The sequence below is a fragment of the Leptidea sinapis genome, chromosome 1 (assembly GCF_905404315.1).
Source record: "Leptidea sinapis chromosome 1, ilLepSina1.1, whole genome shotgun sequence".
Taxonomy (NCBI): Eukaryota; Metazoa; Arthropoda; class Insecta; order Lepidoptera; family Pieridae; genus Leptidea; species Leptidea sinapis.
Genome location: NC_066265.1, coordinates 25,906,353 through 25,919,329, shown reverse-complemented (window position 1 = coordinate 25,919,329; position 12,977 = coordinate 25,906,353).

The window sequence follows — 12,977 nt, the reverse complement described above, 5'->3', positions numbered from 1 at the left end:
TATCAAGTTTGTCTGGTAGTTTTTTTTAAACCTGGTATAATTTTTTACTAACAGGATCGTGCTCAAGTCACTATTAACGACCATGATAATACCAAAGTTGTTTATGATACTACGTCTCCAGATAACCTTTGAACTGTTTTTTTATATAGGTGGGGGCAAACAGACAAGAGGCTCGTGGAAGAGGTGTGGTGAGGGAACCGCCCATGGACATCCGCAACAACAGGTGCAAAGAGATGGTCTTGTCGAAGCGCGACTCACCTATTCAGATACCAATCATTATCATTTAAGTAACTAAGCCATAAAAGCATTAGAAGAAAATGAAGGATCAAAGATTTTGAAAATTTACTTAAAATATCCTGAAGATCCCTTTGACGGCGAACCTAGAATTATATCTTGCAAGAACTGAACATAAAAGAAAGGCTATCGTTGACTGTGCATTTACGATTTCTGAAGTAATTTGGCCATATGTCCAGGAATGAGGATCGATTGAGCGGTTGCTAGTGCAGGGCCAGGTGGAGGGCAAAAAAGGGCAAGAGGTCACACACGCAATGGACGGATCTGATCAAACCAGTTACCAAGACAACTGTGGTGGAGAGGTCCCGCAATGCTACAAGCCGCTAAAAGTGGAGGATAATCGCGCACGAAGCAGTGCGACCGAAAAATAAAGAGACCAACGACGATTAATGTCGCATCAACTTAGCGGCCACGACTCTGACATGAGTGACCAATATAGAACTTAAAAATACTCTGAATAGGTCTTTTTGAGAAGAAAGGTCTTCTAGATAGACCAGTTAATAATTCTAATGGGGATCGTTAGCTTTTGGACAACTTTGGACGAAATTTGGCTAAGGGACATACGTAGGTCGGTAAAGGGTCCTTGTGTCCATCTCATCAAAAACTAATAGTTTTAATGTTTTTAGATAAGATAAATCAACGTGAAGTAAACGGCAAAACTTTGCAATTTGCACGTTTTGGTAAAGCCATGTGTTCTTGGTGAATATTTAAAGATAAGATGAGATACGTTTAAACAAACGAGATTTACTTTCATCGAAAATGAAAATGAAAAGCAGCGGAATGAACTAACACTTAAATTAGATCCACTAACACACACAGAGAAAGGATTTTCAAATCTAAATGCTATTTATACCCCTTTATTTAAAGGTATTTCACGCAAATCTAACCAGCAGACGGAACTATTAGAAAAATCAAATCTATATATTTTTAACACAATATGCTAATACGGTGTGATGGATTCTTAAAGCAAAAGTCAATGTGAGAGAAATGTCTACTACAAAACATCCACTTACATATAAATTAGAATTACAAATTTACTTAGGGACACATCCGTATCTAATTTAAACAAAACATTGACATAGTTTTTCTTTGGTACAAAGGGCAAATAGTGTGAAGGGACAAGTAGCTCCACAATAGACACATTTAATTCTCTTTAAAGTGTAATAGGGTCCAACGGATTTCGTAAACAGAAGTGTTCAAAGCTTGTAGTAAATGTGCCTTCACTTTACCTTCGTACCGAGATACAAGCCACTGAATAAATAATGTTCGTATAGTTGTCGTAAACTCATATATAGGGTGTGTTAAAGTAGAGCAACACAGTTTTATTATACGTTGAGTTTCTAATTTTACTTTTGATTTACATTACGTAATTGACTATGTCATTTATTCACTTTATTTTTTATGACAATAAGGGACGAGACGAGCAGGATGTTCAACTGTTTGTAATTGATACGCCCTGCCCATTACACTGCAGTGCCAGGATTCTTGAATTCAGGAAACCCAAAAATTCTAAACGGCACTACAATCATACTACAACCTTGAGACATAAGATGTTAAGTCTCATTTGACCAGTAATTTCACCAGCTATGGTGCCCTTCAGACTGAAACAAAAATGCTTACACATTACTGCTTCACGGCAGAAAATATCACCCATAATCTAGCGATTATGGGTTCCACAACGGGATTATGAAAGCTATTTCATCCTGTGCAAAATATCCCCCACTGGTAAATGCCCTGAGTCGCCTCTTACGACACCCTTGGGCCTGGGTCCCCTATTCTTTTTACGCCCCGGGGAAGCACAGGGCATGTAAACAAAATATTCGCAAGTGGTCGCTCCATACATGTTAAAGGAGATTGAAACGCTTCCATACATTACCTGGCCCAGGTGATAACAAGATGAAAGTAGCACCATATAAAAGCTTACATTTAAATAATCCATAATTGAAAATTTAGCAAGATTTATCAATTTAGGAACTGACTAATCGAAGATATAAAAATGAGGTTATGTCTTAAACTATGTTGACAGCAGCTTATATATTTATTATTGGTATATTTATTTGCTCAGATAAGAATAATAGATACTCATTACCTCATACATGAATTGTAAAACAGACTGCTGGAGACAACTTTCCTTGCAATTCAATTGGGTAGGTAGTTAACAAGCCGGTAACTCAACGAATACAACAAGAAACGAAGTGACAATGACGAGGAAATGAAATGATCTGTGAGACTGTTATTGTGAAAGTGTAGTTAGCATGGAAGAACAAGGATTTCATAAGTATCGATTTTAAATGTCAATCGATTTATTGACTGAATAAAATAATTACTCAGTTCTGTTTTATCCTAAGAAAATAATATATTTTATTCATAATAATATGGTCATTCGAACATAAACTATGCACCTAACTCATATTATTTAAATAAGACAACTGGATCTTAATGTTATTTTAATCAATTAAATATTCATTCCATTACATTGTAACCGATTTTCTTTAATGTTTTTTCGATTGTAGATTGCAAAATGAGGTAGTGTTTTGTATTTTACATTAAAATATACCCTTTTTTTAAAAGTATATTTAAACTTGGTAAAAATTGCAGTGAATCGATTGAGTACTGATATGGCCAAGAACATTAAGTTGTCTCACTTGAGTTAAGGCGAAACGATTTAGTTGTTTTTCTATAGTTGTGTTTACTTACCGTCCGTGGGGTACCGTTTTGGGAGAGAATGGCAGCTTTGTATTGACTGCTGTAGATTCAGAAGAGGTACACAACAGACAGCTAAATGAAAAAATAATATTATCATTTTGAAATTGAAGAATAAAGTGAGTCGCGAGAGTGTCATCATTATAATTACTTTTCCGACTATATTTTTATATTCATTTAGACAAGGGCTGAAAATTTATTTTATTTGGCCTTTTTTTGTGGAAACCCTTATATAAATGTTATGAGTTTAATTGAGTGTTCCTTAACCAATTCATTACGTGTTTCTCCTCTAGATGAGGCATCCTGTGGAGATGTTGTGGCCTTTTCATTCATTAAAAGTGTCTCATTGAAATGTTTTAATAAAATATTTCACCCAGAATATACTTGAATATCAAAACGTACTTCCACACATGGAGAAGTAAATGTGATTTTGTCTCTGATAACATCAGGAATCCAGTGTTTATACGCTGCATCTCTGAAAATGACTGCACAAATATTTGCAATATATCGTTTTAGTTAATTTTACATTCTACTTTGCACCCCTTTACAGTGTCTAAATAATATCTTGTAATAATATTTTGTAACTATGGGTCTTATTATGCCTGAAATAAATGCCTTTTATTTTATATATTTATTTATTATAACTTAAAATTGTCATCCAAGATTTAGAACTTGAAAATGATAATGTGGTGTTTCGATAGTGTATTGACAGTAGTTTCTTGAATTCGTTTATTAAGAAAACATCATAATTTTAAGAATCAAGCTCCATGAGATATTTTCGAAAATTGGCGTAAGTAATCGACATTTCTGGATTTTTAAATTTGTGTGTCACAAATCTTGACTTGATTGCAATGCAGCCGATATCAATACCATCTTTGTGCTGCAGAAGAGGGTTATTCATCAGAATCATTGAGAGCATATTTTAAAGAAATAAACAATATCTTAACAGTTGCCTCTCAATATATTCTTGATAATGTAATGTATGTACATATGAATTTGCTAGAAACTGTCATTAGCATAATGTTAACACCTGGACCAAACATACACTTAAAATGCCTTCTACTCGGCTAGGTCGAGTTGGTAAGTATTTTTTGGGCGTTGTATATTCTTTTATAAGAAGATCCCAGAAAATGATTAAAACAAATGTATTACGAAATTCAAAGGAAATGTGAATAAAACATTACTATAACAAAAATGACTTTCTTAATGATTCCACTGATTGGGAAAACAGAGACCGAGACAAATTTTAGTGTACGATTTCACACTTTAACCTTATTTTTATAATAAAAAAGAAACCCGTTGAGTTTTTTCCGACCGTTCTTCTCAGGTCTGAAACATACCTTTTGGAATGGATGGTAGTTTTTAACTTTGATATTATATCCTATTTTGAATAAAAATATTTGAATTTGTAACGTCCACTGGACAATCTAGGGAATCACCCATCTTACAGTATACTTACCCATGAAAGAAGTAACAATCTAAAGCGAAAGCTATTAATCATGTGGTACCTGATGGTTCGAGTGTACGGCTCAGTGATTTAATCTCGTGATTACAAGTTCTGTTTACCTTTCATTATCTTTGGCAGGGGACATCTGTCCTTACTTTAGATCCTCTCTCTTTGATAATAATGATTGTTTAAACAGGACAAATAACAATGGCTTAATGGATTGAATTTCTATTTTATTACTAAGCTTTAGATATATGTGAGAATTTTTGATATGATTTCTTAATTTATATAATAAAAACACATTTTCTCGATCATAATTATTGGTGTATGTTTCGTCGTGAACATAATGAGATCAATTATTTAATTAAAACAATTATTTTAATATAATCTCGACAGTAGGTGGATAGTATATAACAGAGAGAGAACAACATGTCACATTACAATAATAATTATAATTACCATAGAATATCTAAGTAAATATAAGTGACTTTGACAGGCGTTAACAGTGTATGATAATATTATAGATGTAACTCGCTGTTAATTTCCCTAATAAATAATAATGGTGTGTGGTTAATACCAACTTTTTTTTAAACATATATAATAATATTAAAAATATTGTCAAACTCTTACACAAATTGTCTTGCCCCAAACTAGGCATAGCCTGTACTATGGGGACAAGACAACGATATATTTAATACAATATACTTACTTAAACAAACATAAATATATATAAACATCTATTACTCGAAAACAAACATTCATATTCATCATATAAATTATTGCACCTACCGGGATTCGAACCTGGGACCTCTAGCTCAGTAGGCAGTCGTCATATATATATATATATATATATATATAACCTGATACTGCTCTAACTGACCGCGCTCTTGTGTCTTGACTCGAGCTGACTTGACCGAATAACTGTTACAGAGCCGAGCGTGAAAGCTCAGTTGCACTCATTACCCAACACAAAACGTACTGAGCGCATCTAAGAAAGTCTCACTTCCAAAACAACAATAAATTAATAATATGCATCTATTGCATTTATTATATTCATTGGTAAGTATTTTGTATTTTCTAAAATCCAATTTAAATTTAACTAAAACTAGATTATAAGTTATAATCTACAACCCATTCGAAAGAAAATTTTAACAAAAAAACAACCGACTTAAAGAAAACCATTCCAAAACAATAGATATAATATGCACGATGAAGTATAAAAATTATTGCGTATTTTTATACAATCTAGTTAATTAATCTGATTCTAGTTACGATTATTGTTCCGGAATCGGTTTCCTCCCGCCGCGACCCCGCTCTCGCCCCTCGCCTCCTCACGTCGCACGTGCGACACAAGCACACATCACCTATAACTATGCATGTAGTTACAAACCTACCATGACTGACATTGACTCTAAAAATAACAAGAATCGTATCTAAAATTAGATTAATTAATTAGATTGTATAAAAAAGCAATTATATTTAAATTTTTTAGTGCATTTTATATCTATTGTTTCGGAATGGTTTTTTTTTGAAGTGGGTTGTTTTTTTGATAATTTTATTTTTTATTTTTAGTGAATCTAAAGTACACCAACTATTTTGTCTGACTAGACCTACTAAATTTTGCAATGCAGCAATGTACTAAAGCATATTGCAATTTGATTACAGACAGTTTGAAATTCTGGCACAGATCGCATCCTTACTGTAAGTCGTTAAGGAGTTCCATTGATCATCATATTCGACTAAGACAATTACTCGACCATAACGTCGTTACGGTAGGTGACTCAAATATCCGGATAGCATACAGAAGATTCGGCTGAGTATCGTTAATTTGCTCCTAAGAATTGAAGAGTTCCGTTACTTTGTCATCAAACCGCACCAAACTATCGTCAAACTACCCTTAAAGTACATCAATTCCAATATAAAAAGTATAATCGAAATCAGATAGTGTGATATTATGTTATTCCATTTGTCACTTAATGCAAATTTAAGACTTTTTTCATGGATGCCATCGTCAGATCTGGACCTAATTATAATGGGACCACACGGGAAGCACCAGCTTTCATACAAAGAAAAGCATCATCAAAATAAGTTCACCGAGTCGAAAGTTCTGAGGTAACATAAAAAAATACCGATGAATTGCGAACCTCCTCCTGTTTTGAAGTCGGCTAAAAATACGTCAGACCTAGGAATGAACGGGCGCAAGAAACTCATCAATTATTTTTTTAAATCAAATTGTATGAGAACTACAACAATGCAAGGATATATTAACTATTACGGTATGTATTTTTGAGCATTAAGCTTTTCATATCAAATAAAACTGATGTAACCCAATAAGTGTTGGAACAAAGCGTATGAAATACATATTAAGATTTTCAAACTTCAATATATACTTCTAACATTCTTTGGAACTGTAAATCTCAATAGAGTTGTTTATGTACTTACATAGGGATTGACGAAGCAAAAAAAAATATTACAACTCTAAGGACTTTTGTTTAGAGATAAAAAATTGTAAAACTTATTTTTCTTTCTCTAATCATTCATAATTTTATGAAATTTTAGACAATCATAAAATACTCAGGCTTAAGTTAGGAGTGCGACCCAATGTATCTACCCATCTCTACGACCGAGAATAATTTGCAGAGAAACACGGAAGCGAACACAAATTGGCCATGTGCCGTGCAGCCAAACGATAAAGGTTGAAAATTTAATGATGCGAATCCCACTGGTTTTACGTCTACACATCAACCAACACAACTACATACCAGCCTGCCTAAAGCACTTACAAGCGAATGAGACGGCAAGTTTCAAATAATATATGACAAAGCCACATATGAATATTGTAATGAATAGAACCGCTCTACAAAGCGTACATAGTCATAATAACGTGTTGTTCCAAATGTTTAATTCTACTTATTGTAATACAAAACAGCTGAAAACATTGTTTGTAACCATATTTTATGAGAATGTTATTTGTGTAGGATATTTAGTGAATAGTATTGCACTGGGAACTATTTGAATGATACGACTAGATAAAATATTGTTTTGTTAATTGTATTTACACGTAAAATCAGTTCAGCTATTGTAGCAAGGTGTGAGCGGTAGCAAGAAGTTAATACACATAATACGATTACTTCAATGACTGACTGATAAGACAAATCAACGAACTTGAAATTTTGTAACAACATTCCCATAATGATGTAAATGAGAACTAAGATGTGATTTTAGGAAATTTCGCCCTTAACTATAATCTTTAAAACATCGTTTAAACAGCGGTTTAACAATTGTATGGAAGTCCGTTATTATCATAGTAATCAGCATGAAATTTCATGTGTCTGCCTCTGGTTTAAAACTGTAAAAAGTTGAAATATGTTGTACAATTTCTTAAGAGTCAGTTATGTTAAATTAGGGGTTAAATTTTATGTAGCCAGTTCGTAAATTTTAAAGGCATAAGCTACCTTGAAGCGTTACCGGGTTTTGTTTCTAATGAACATAATAAATGTTTTATGTTATGAGCGGTAGCAAGAAGTTGGCATAGCTTAAATAGATGTTTCAATCTACTTATACATATATAATTTCTTTACTAACTGACTGGTAAGACAAATCAACAAACTTGAAATTTTGTATAGAAAATCCCTTAATGACATTAATGAGAACTAGGTAATACGTGATTTTAAGAAATTTCGCCCTTAAAGATTATAAATACAAGGGATGAACAAAAATATTTTTTTGAAAACAAGGGACGAGACGGGCAGGACATTTAGCTGATGGTAATTGATACGCCCTACCCATAAAAATGCAGTGCCGCTCAGGATTCTTGAAAAAACCAAAAATTCTGAGCGGCACTACAATTGCGCTCGTCACCTTGAGACATTAGATGTTAAGTATCATTTGCCCAGTAATTTCACTAGCTACGGCGCCCTTCAGACCGAAAACGGTTATTTTTACACATTACTGCTTCAGGGCAGAAATAGGCGCCGTTGTAGTACCCATAATCTAGCCGGCTTCCTGTGCAAAGGAGTCTCCCACTTATATGTCCTATGGAAGTCCTCATTTCTCATAGCATGAAATTGCAGCTTCTGGTTTAAAACTACAAATATGCTGTACAATTTTTTAAGAGTCAGTTATGTTGAATGAAGGGTTAAAGATAATATGGCCAGTTCGTAAATTATGAAAGGCATAAACTACATTGAATCGTAACCAGGTTTTGTTTCAAATGAACATAGTAATATATATACGTAATAGATCCATTAGGCCATTATTGTTTTGTCATGTTTCAAGAGTGATTAATATTATCAAACAAAGAGGTTGCGTAGTAAGAACTGATGTCCCCTACTAAAGTTAATGTAAGGTAAACAGCACTCGCAATCTCGAGATTACTAGATTACATCACTGAGCCGTACAAACCTCGCGCCAACAGGTCCTGCGATAAATGCCTTATACTTGCTAGGGCATATTATGATTGCTTTTATCTCTTCCATATAGCTAGAATAGCTATAGAAGCTCGCCCTAACTTTCCAAATTAACATAAGTTAAAGCGATAATATTATAAATAATATTATTAGTATAAAATAAATGAAAATTAAATGTTAATTCAGTCGCATTTCAAGTGGGCAGAAAAAGCTCGCTAAGCGTGGGAAATTCTGAAATAATTTTAAAAAACAAATTGTAAATATCTATGTCTTTTATTTGTGTATAAACTTTTATGTCACTCCGTCGTACGCAAACAAAGAGAATTAATGGCTTTTATCTTGTGATTCTCGGATCGGTAGCTAATTGCTTCTTTCATGGCGGCGCGGTGTTTGGAAATTGCTGATTGCATTTTCTTTCTTTGTTTTCTAATTGAACTCATGATGCTGTGCGTCTTATCGATAGTATCGCCGATTGGATGATTCAAATATAAATAAGACTCATATTTATTTAAGGCTGGGTACCGAAACAATGGCCTTGAGGAACCGAGCGTAGCTAGCTTACCTCTCTAGCACAAGTAGATAGAAGCATTTTTAATTTATTAATCCGTCAAGATATGTTTTCAATAATGCGCTATTTTGGCGATTTCTCGGGTTAGCGGCCTTAATGTTTATAAATACACTGATAACTTATAATTTTAGCGTATAACAAACAACATTATTAACTATTTATTTAGTATTAACAAAATTATTAGATATTCATTGGCGGACGATCTGGTCAAGATCACGGGAATAAGTTGAATGAGGGCAGCGCAGGACCGAACATTGTGGAGATCTTTGGGGAGGTCTTTGTCCAGCAGTGGACGCCTTCCAGGTGATGATGATGATGATGGTGATGATGAGTTATTCATTAAAACCTATATAATTAACACACGTGATAGCCAAAGAAACAGGCAGAATATACCTGATATAGTGCTGATTCTCTCGTACCTGAAGTTGATCGTTTTAAAAAAAATTTGATTGTTACGCGTTTTTATGAAAGTATGCAGGTTAATAATTATATAAGCACAAAATCCGTACGCTTTCGCTTACATAGCAATTTTTACCAATGGGCGGCTCATAGGCACAGGATGTCTAGATTATGGGTGGCACAAGCGCGCCTCTTTCTGCCGAGAAGCAGTAATGTGTAAACATTACTGTGTTTCGGTTTGAAGGGCTCGTAGCTAGTGAAATTACTGGGTCAATGAGTCTTAACATCTTATGTCTCAAGGTGACGACCGCAATTGTAGTGCCGCTCAGAATTTTTGGGTATTTCAAGAATCCTGAGCTACAATGCATTCTAATAGGCAAGGCATATTAATTGCCATCAGCTGAACGTCCTGCTCGTCTCGTCTAACAAAAAAAAATAACGAACATTCTTTGTATTGAATTACTTCATAATCAGGACCGCAATAATAGACCTCAAGAATTTGAATGACATGTTATTTTATGGAGTCACAGACAAAAATCAGGTAATTTAATTTGTTTTCCCTAAAGGTACATATAACTAATAAAAAGACTCAGCTCTTTTCAATTTTAAGTCACTCGTTCAATGAGTAGCAAGCTGTGGTCAATATTGATTGGCTGCTGTTATAACTGACGTCATCAGGAATTAGTAAAACAGTACGGAGATGATCAGCTGAAGAACGGAAGCACAATTTATAGTATAACAAGATCCGCAAATTAACAGGGTGATCGTTTTGTACTTTGTACTTGTACAATAATCTTGGTTAGTTTTTAAGGATCTCCACATATTTAATATGCGAGTTGGTGTTCAAATATTGATAAATTTCAAGTAAATAACTTTAAATATATATTTATAAGAATATCGCAAACAATGATTAAATTACCATGTACTATCAAATCTCACGAGATATTAATAAGCAATCATTCATGCTGAAACACAAGACGTGAAAATTCAAAGAAAAAAAGATATTCGCATCTTCGTTTTTATTCGTTACGTATCCAAATAGCATCTACAGCTCGTGTGTTTAAATGTGTCAGACGGTATAAAAGTTCGATTCGCATTTTTCGTAAGTCAATTAAAATAATCTTGAAGAAGGACAGTTGAACAAACATACTAATGACTTACTAACTCGATTTAGCCGAGTAGTAGGCACAATAAGTTTATGTCTGTTCCTGGTGTTAACATTATAGTTATACGTTATATATTCTCTATCCTACATTATATTATCAAAAATATATTGAGAAGTAACAGTCAATATATTAATTTATTGAGAGTTAGCTCTTAATGATTCTTTAGGACCTATGTTATAAATAGCGCGAATAGCCCTTTTCCGCAGCACAAATATTGTATTAATATCAGCAGCGTTGCCCCATAGCAATTTACCATAGGGCATAATACTATGGAAATAACTAAAGTATACTAGTCGCACCGTATCTATGTCAGTTAATTGTCTAATCTTTTTAACCGCGTATACTGTAGAACTAAGTCTGTTCACCAATCCTTCAATATTAAATCCCTAATTAAGAAACTTTTACTAATGCGTGAAACAGTAACGGATAAACACAACAATAAATATCAAAGTTTATGCTGTAAGTTCAATTCAAGGAACACAAAGGGCATTTTAACATTTGATAATGGACTGTATGTCAAAGGCAGCATTTGAATGCTATCCTTTATCTCAGCATGACTTACAACTTCAAGCTAAGCCCTAACTCTACAGCTTGTATTAATTCAAATTATAATTTGGATAATTTCACGCATTGAACGACGGGATAAGGTTTTGAAATTACTGTTACTTTCGAAATATTTAAAGTCTCCAGTAAAAAACCCTAGATTTATAGATTGAGAAGACATTTACCCAATTCTTTTTTAATTTAGCCAGAGGAGATATATTCATAAGCTTTCAAACATAGATCCATGACATAAATTCAGAACAACATTATATGAAGCCGCAATAATTGTCTGTGAAAACCCAAACCCAGGCCGTCATTGTCGTGATATGGACCTGTGGAACGCTAAACTTAAATGCGATTGTATGTGGCGGCGTCGTGGGACGGATCGTTTTCTTCGTCCGTGGCGCACCGAGTAGGTCAATATGCAGCATTTTAAAATTCGACTGGTATTCCGAGTGAGTCAATCTGAAGCACTTAGGAGTACGATACGACTCAATCGATATCTGGTTTTAAAGCGTTGTTGCGAAGTACTGTTTCTCTTTGAACTTTTAATAGAATGAAGACGAATAATTAAGGTATATTTTTGAACACTCTATATAAATGTTTACAAAAAATTGTGCGGGAACGTAACAGTACTTGTCGTACGCCATATTAAGTGGTTATTTCCGTGAGTACGCTGAGTTTTTGATTGTTTTTGGATTTATACCCAATATTCGGTAAGTAGCTATTGTTATAACACAATTTTATTATTTATGACATCATAATATATAATTATAATAGTATGTATATGTTGTTATAAATTAGACTTGAAATACCCTATTTCATCGAAACCCATTCAAATCGAATAACGACTTTGAAGCGTCATTTCCTTTGTCTGTTTTTTTCTGTTAATTTAATTTGAAATATGTTTATTTTACTTGGAAAATTATTGTACAATGTGTGGTTCAGTAGTTATTTTGCAAATTATATTGTATTTCATACACAATCTCGCACGTTCGCACTTCTTCCATCGCACGGTTTCTGTTGACGTAAGTAGTTTATACATGTAGTATACATTACTGAGAAGCTTATTTCAGTTCTATTTTATTGAAGGTTTTTTTTAACCGAACACTTAGATAATCTTGACATCATGACATTGGCATAAAAGAAAGGTCTGTGTAAAATAAAATAAAGCTACAACTCAAATCATTTGCACTTATTATACATTGTTTCATACTAACTTTCAGATAAATTCACTGAATTCACCCTCACTATAAGCATGCTACAAGTAAAATAATATGCACAGATACGCGCTCGCCCTCGTGTTTAATTCGCGCGGAAAATTTGCGATTTTCAACAATTAGAGAGCCTGTGACAATAAATCTTGTATGCTTTGTTCAACTCTCAGGTTGTGGCTTAAATACTTTTTCCATTTCGATTCGGTTGCTTTATAAAAAAAACGCGGTAAT